Source organism: Photinus pyralis, unplaced genomic scaffold, assembly GCF_008802855.1.
Source record: "Photinus pyralis isolate 1611_PpyrPB1 unplaced genomic scaffold, Ppyr1.3 Ppyr1.4_LG3b, whole genome shotgun sequence".
NCBI classification, from domain to species: Eukaryota; Metazoa; Arthropoda; class Insecta; order Coleoptera; family Lampyridae; genus Photinus; species Photinus pyralis.
In genome coordinates, this window is record NW_022170510.1 from 2,569,413 (window position 1) to 2,575,629 (window position 6,217).

General features: G+C 37.4%; 1 protein-coding gene across 3 annotated transcripts in view; it reads right to left on the bottom strand.

The window, feature by feature from the left end:
* LOC116166911 (glucose dehydrogenase [FAD, quinone]-like) overlaps positions 1-6,217 on the bottom strand; it is a 361,388-nt gene that overhangs the window by 344,125 nt on the left and 11,046 nt on the right. For 2 of the 3 annotated variants that reach the window (XM_031482114.1, XM_031482117.1), the window contains exons 1-2: positions 3,951-4,089; positions 3,832-3,902 (exon numbers count right to left, since the gene is read on the bottom strand). The exons of the other annotated variant lie outside the window; for it this stretch is intronic. The gene's annotated coding sequence lies outside the window, so the exon portion shown is untranslated. Of the gene's footprint in view, positions 1-3,831; positions 3,903-3,950; positions 4,090-6,217 lie in introns of those variants that run through there. 3 annotated transcript variants of the gene reach the window in all.

Genomic DNA, 6,217 nt, shown 5'->3' on the forward strand with positions numbered 1-6,217 from the left:
GAGATTAATACCTCAGCCGTGCCGTGCGTATAAGGTAGCTTCGTTGCTATGATAAAAGAGTACCTATATAATAAAAATTAGTAGTAATAAAGTACTTCTTTTTTATGTGAAAGGGATTTCGTGTATTGACTCCATAGTTCATGCTCAAATACAAAATTTAATAGTTTAAGTAAAGGATTACCATAATGCACCACTGTTAGCAAAGTCGACATCTTTATACTCCACGTGCCACGTTCATGGAGTAATTCCAAATTGCACCTTCAAATGGGAAATTGCATGTAGATATAATAGAATGAAATTTGCTCCTGCATCTTTACAGGAACATTACATCGAACAATGCTTTCCACCATTTGCCTTGAATTTACAGTCACCGAGACACAATACGCATTTGGCTACAGGAAAGTTGTGTTTTTACTTAGTTTACATTTTCTTATTCGTCAGTCAGACTACCTTTTTAACTTTTGTTTTCATTCAATTCTATAGTTTGTAGATGTTTATGCGACTATCCAATTCTTCTCGAAACAGAGAACACGGTTAGGCAAAGTTCTCTCAGTGGAAGTTTATGACGAATAATGGATGATGTGTAAACTTTAATGGTAGCTTTTAGCTAAACCTTTTTTATTTACATATACAGGTACTTTTTCATTGTTCGGGTACTTATGAACACCGTGAATTATTTACGCGCGACTTCCTGAAAAAAATTAAAACTCGGTAATAAACTGATACATTGTGAGAGCCCCTTGAAACTTTTACTCACATAAAATAATGCAAATGACGACTTAAAAATTCCTCGAGTAATATAACCACATAGATACATATTTATAATTACAATCATTCAAATATTCAAGCAAAATTCGACGTTTTCATCGATAACTTTCCTTCGGCAAATTGGATTTTTACGCAATTTTTACACGAGCCCCGAATTCCGGCGACACGACTTTTCCGCGGCTACCCCAGGAAAATTCGCCCCCCCCCCGAACGGGTGGCCTCCTGAAACAATTACCAGAGGGTAAACGATTAAAGTCGAAGAATTCCGGCCGCGGCGTGGAAGGGGAGGGAGGTGAGGGTCGAGGCTTTCGAACGACACGGTTGCGGAATTCGCGACCCCCCCCCCCGCCCAGGAGGCACCCTATGAAAAGGCGAGGGTGCGAAAAGCAGTTTTGCTTCCCCCCATCGGAACGCATTTAATCTGAAACCCGGACGGTCCCGCGTGTTACGTACATATGGGGTCGGCACCCCGAAATAACTTTCGTTTGGGGGCGAGGGAGGTGCAAAGTTTGCCTTTACAATCGCTCAAATGTGACCCAAAACGTCCCCCAACTTACGGCGTACTACCCGCCTCAAATATCAACTTTTTTCGATCCGGTTTGATCCCCCCCCCCCTCCCCCCGGGAGGTAGGAGGACACACTAAACCTAACCTACCGAGATTTGCATTTTGGCAGCGCGTCGCCACGAACCGTTCAAATCATATCCTTCCCCCATCGACAACCAACACGTTGAAAAAAATCTGGTCCCAAATGGATGCATTTTAAAGGGCCGTGCATCCCTTAATATCTCCCTTATTTACCGTCCGATTCGTACCAAATTATTAACGGTAGCTGCGCCCGGCCGGGGGCTTGAAACGGGATTTTCAAATTTTTTCCATCCCCTCTCCTTTTCGAGATACCGACGCCTCTCCGTCGCCTTTCGACCTACGACCTGGATACTTCGGAATCACGCGTTTCGCGACATTTATAATAATAATAATATATTTGATCTTTTAGCCATTTAGATGGATAGCATAAGTCACAGTGTATATAACAAACAAACAATAAGATTAACGACAAACAAATAATGATAAAATTATCGCAGTAAGTATATATATAAATATTTTTTTTTAGTTGACACAATTTCTTGATCACAGGACAATTTAGTTGGAGGTGTAGTATTCACTAATTTCATAAAAATGCCTGGAAAGAATTTTTAATTTTTACTTGAAAATATAGAATGTTATAGAATTTTTTATTTCAAGTGGAAGTTTGTTTCATATTTTTACTTTTCTCTTTCTAGCCGATCTTCGCAAAATAGTATTTTGGATTTTTGATCAAACACGTCAACCGAGATATCTGGAGAACCGAACTTTGTAGGTAGGGTTTCATGGGTATCTTTGGAAAGTTCTCGATATGGGAGGGTCGATATTTCGGAACCTCTGAATACCAAATTTCGACAAGATCGGACAGTAAACAGCGGAGATATAGCGATTTGTAAATTGACACCTATCCTGATATCCTGATATCTCGAAAACGGTGCCTCGTAGGTAGGGGTTCATGGGTTTCTTTTGAAATCAGTTTTAGTTAAAAGATAAAGCGTATGAAAATGATGGTTTTGTTACGAGGTTTAATTTGTGTGAAGTTGAACTAGCTAAGTAATTAACTAAGGCAATACTTACAGGCTTTCGTTTTTATTATACGAAATGAATTTAGTTGTAAAATTAGGACAGTGACTTATACTAATTGCTGGCGTGTTACTACTGCTTTGGATTTCAAACGAAGTACCCCTTGTTGTACCTGTGGCTAGTGGAAGTTTCCGGATTAGGTAGCTTCAAATAAATATGATTATTTAAACATAGCTATAGTCAGTAAAATGAGTAAGTTCGCATATCGGATTAGCGCTTATATTCACAGCGCGCATGAGGTTATACATCTTTCCTTATTTAAAACATGACATTTGAGGTAGAGGGCAAGTGCGTATCTAGTTTTACGAACCGCGGGCGGTGAACTAAGAATTACACTGGACGTTACAGACGTTTAAAATGGAGGTTGTTGCAGCAAAAAGAGAAAGCAATAGTTAAGGTATGTTGGTCTCGGAATAGGAAACACCTACTTAAAAGCGACAAAGCCAGTGACACTCAAATGTTTTATTTTACTTTTGGGGAAGTAGACAATTATGAATTCCACATTACGTAAGTATATAAATTGATAGGAAAGGGTGCATTTTAAAAAAATGTTGAATCCTAAAGATCCTGAAAGATCCAGGTGAATTTGAATCCAAGAGTATGCACTAGATACTTCTTCTGCAAGGCGCTTGATTTAAATATAAAGTGCCCATTACTACCGCCAACACTACAACTCGGAGTAACTATTTTAAGAACGAAAGCTTTAGTTTATGTGTGTTCAATAATAAAATGGTCTTCGATAAAGCTATATAACAGCAACTTATTGTTAATTAAAAATATATCACATATAAAACACAGAATCAGGTTTATGGGCTGAAAGTCGTAACACAGAATCCATCAGAAGGTACGCTAAAAGTTACTGTCTATAATAATATTTTCGTTGATTTTTACTGGCGCCAAGCAATCAACTATAACCGATATGCAATCATTTGTAACTCTTTGTGATATAAAATTTCGTAAACTGGATAAATAATATAATAGATTACAGCCTTTACATTCTGAACAGAAGCTCTTGATATTTCCATATTCTCAATCTTGATAGGTATCTCATTTATACTCTATTCTTACAATAGGTACCCTCATGATTATGCCTGAAAGCCTGTTAATCGACATGTAAGCTAATGAGATTGGTATATGCTTGTAAATACACGTAACTGCAGTGTGTGTATAACATCTTGGTGGGAATCCATGGTGGTAAAGCTCAAAACGGGGTCAGAAAGTAGACAGTTGAATAGGAATTTAACACACTAAACCTTCCCCATACTTCTTTATTAAAAAATTGTGAATAAAATCACATAGCGACTATAGTTTCGACCTAAGTCATTTTCAAGCTGTAGGAAAATTGTAACTAATAACGAGTAACAATCTTGAAATATAAATCTTGAAATATACATACCTTAAAATTTAAAACATCAACAACAGAAAATAGGAAATTGAAAGTACAGAAGTTACATTTTTATCAGTATGCTGGAAAGAACATGTGTTAACCACTAGTTGAACATAATTAATACTTACAGGAAAAAATTTTTCCAATATAAAACAGTTGGTGTTAGGACATAGAAAAGTGGAACAAAATTGACATAGTCATGATATATCGACGATTAATTAATTAATTCATGCCATTAGAAAATGGACGCAGCCATCTTGTACAAATATAGTCAACGACTTAATTCGAAAGGTAACGAAAGGGAAAGGTTAAAGAAGGAAATAAAAAGCGGGAAATTTAAAAACAACAAGGTTAAACAGGGCCGGATTAGGTAACGGGACGAAGTGAGAAGAAAGGTGAAAGAATGCAACATAGCTTGCATTAGGCTATTGTTATTTAATATACTAAAATTTTTGGGCCAAACTACCCTGTGCCTGCTGATGGCAGATGTCGGGACTCGCGGGAAGATTAGTGTGCCCTCAAGTTGAAAACCCCCAATCTGCTGAAGGCAGAAAAAGGGGGAAGGGAGGGGGGGAAAACCACGTTGACAAGCGTAAAGGGGTAGAGGTTAATTAGTCAAGAATAACAAATGCTTGTTTAAATTTAAAATTTCGTTTAAGGAGTGTTGAGGATTCGCTCTGTAGTGATGGTAAATTTCTTTCATTTCTAGGAAGTCTAGCTTGAGGCTTTTATTGCAAACATGAAGAATTTCAAAATCCTCCTTCGAAAACGAATGACCAGAACTCAGGATGTGGTGGGCAAAGGAAGAACCTTGGTTAGGGTGATCGAAATTGAGGTTATTGTTTTTAATAGCGGAGATGTGTTCGGAAAACCGGGTTTTGAATGAGCGACCAGTTTGACCAATATAACCAGCTGGGCAATCTCGACAAACCAATTTATAAACCCCTGATTTAGATAAGGGGGGTATAGGATCTTTAGTTTTCAACAAATTAGACTTGAGATTACTCTTGACTGAGAAGGATATGGAGATGTTGAGGAAACGGAAAAGACGAGCAATGATATCAGAGATCGGGCCTATGTAAGGTAAGGAATAATAAATGGAAGGGGAATCAGGGAACTGAGAAAGGGAAGTGCACCTCGAGAGGTTGTCTTTACACAGCATTCTACGGTATAACTTATTAATCAGCTGTAACGGGTAATTGTTCGCTAAAGCGATATGATAAATGATGTTAAGTTCTCTCGAGTGGTGGGGTTCGGGAAGGTCAAGGGAAAGGAGTCTATGGAAAAAATAACGGAAGGAAGCAAGTTCCCTGACATATTCGATCCAATGCCAACAATTCAAATCAAGTGAAGCGCTCCTTTAATTCAAATGCAGCAATAAAAACTTACACTTCTACTCAAATTACATGTCCTCATTGTCAAGATCAATCACTCCGAATCATTCGCAAGTTTATTTCATGGAACCTGCAAGGTATCTTGGTTTTGGCTAGAGAGATTGGGTCCACAGATGAGGGTCCCTTGTTTATCATGCTTTGGGAGGAGACAAAGTGGTTATTAAAAGTATCAGCCTGGATAGTGTGCGCTGTTGAGCTCGTGTGAGTTTGTTTGCATTTGAATTGATAATATTGTTTTGCTATTCAATAGAGATTTAGTTATTTGTACATTTTATAGTATTTTTCTTAAAACCTAATGTCACTTTTTACCGCATTTAAAAAAAAATACGCTATTATATTCGTTATGGCTGGCAGGCCGGCTGTCCGCCTGAGATCTCCACAACTACAATAGCTAGAGAATTCAAATTTTCACTAAAAGCTTTCTGCTATAGTGTAGATGTGCAGGCACTAGTCTATTTTGAGTTAGATTACTTGTGAGATCGATAATTGAAGAAAATAATTTCGATATGGGTTTCGGAGGTGCTATAATTTTACCGTTAGATAGCGCTACCAGTATAAAAACTTATTATTTACTTTGTGATTTGTTTTACAAAATGAAGACGTACCCTCAATTGAAATTAAATAAAATTAATTATTTAACGCAGCCAAAATTACTCGTGAGATCGATAATTTTAAACTTCGCTAATAAAATACTGACCTGCATTACCAAAAATGCGCTTTAATCATGCATATGCTGATTTACAACTTGTTTAAAATCTCATACCGATTGTAAGGAACGACCTATAGTCGAACCAAATTTTGTATTGTGGTAAAGTCATTCGAATTCTTGATTTTTTAGAGTATTTGTTGCAATTCCACGTACAAGAATAACCCCTCGTGTCAGACATTATCCATTGTTTATGCGATATATTGTGCAACGCGAAACATTACCCCTCTTATTTTTTTGTTTGTGTGTCTGTCTGTTTACAGATTTGCAGTTTCGCGTTCTCTTAAGCTCAACA